This window comes from Penaeus monodon, chromosome 22, assembly GCF_015228065.2.
Source record: "Penaeus monodon isolate SGIC_2016 chromosome 22, NSTDA_Pmon_1, whole genome shotgun sequence".
NCBI classification, from domain to species: domain Eukaryota; kingdom Metazoa; phylum Arthropoda; class Malacostraca; order Decapoda; family Penaeidae; genus Penaeus; species Penaeus monodon.
The window spans coordinates 15,241,763-15,242,260 of record NC_051407.1 but is presented as its reverse complement, the minus strand read 5'-3'; the positions used below and the strand labels follow the sequence as shown (position 1 = coordinate 15,242,260).

General features: G+C 40.0%; 1 protein-coding gene across 1 annotated transcript in view; it reads left to right on the top strand.

Annotated features, from left to right (window-relative positions):
- The window catches only part of LOC119587580 (putative uncharacterized protein DDB_G0290521), a gene marked incomplete in the record, with an annotated part of 9,693 nt that overhangs the window by 791 nt on the left and 8,404 nt on the right, over nt 1-498 (top strand).

The following is a 498-nucleotide window of genomic DNA, read 5'->3' as shown; positions in this document are numbered from 1 at the left end:
TCGGTAGAATTACATGAATGGTGTAATGAGATAACGCTTTCGATTTCGCGTACACTCTTGTTTTCGTTTTATCGTTTCGTTTTCTTTTTCGCTTTTGATTATGATCGGCGATTTTTGTTTAGTCACGTTAATGTTTTGAAAATTGGTGGTTTTACTTCGATTTCGAATTTACTTAATAAGAATGAGGGAGAGAGACGGAGATTTCAATAGGGAAAAAGTAGTTATCTCTCGCTATTTTACCAGAAACTGATATGTATCTTTTTCTTCTATATCTGGTTCTCATTCGTTAGCATTTTCTTCCGCTTTCATCTCACCATTTTCTCTCTCCCCGTTTTCCTTTTCACGTCCTTCCTTATTCCTTTTTCTCTCCAGTTCTCGTTCGCTCGCTTGCTCACGCTACCGTACCATCAACTCTCTCTCTTTGACGCCTTTAGCGCCGCTTCGTGAGTACTTTTTATCGCTCTCTCGCCATGTCTCTGTTTCGGTCGCTCTCTCTCA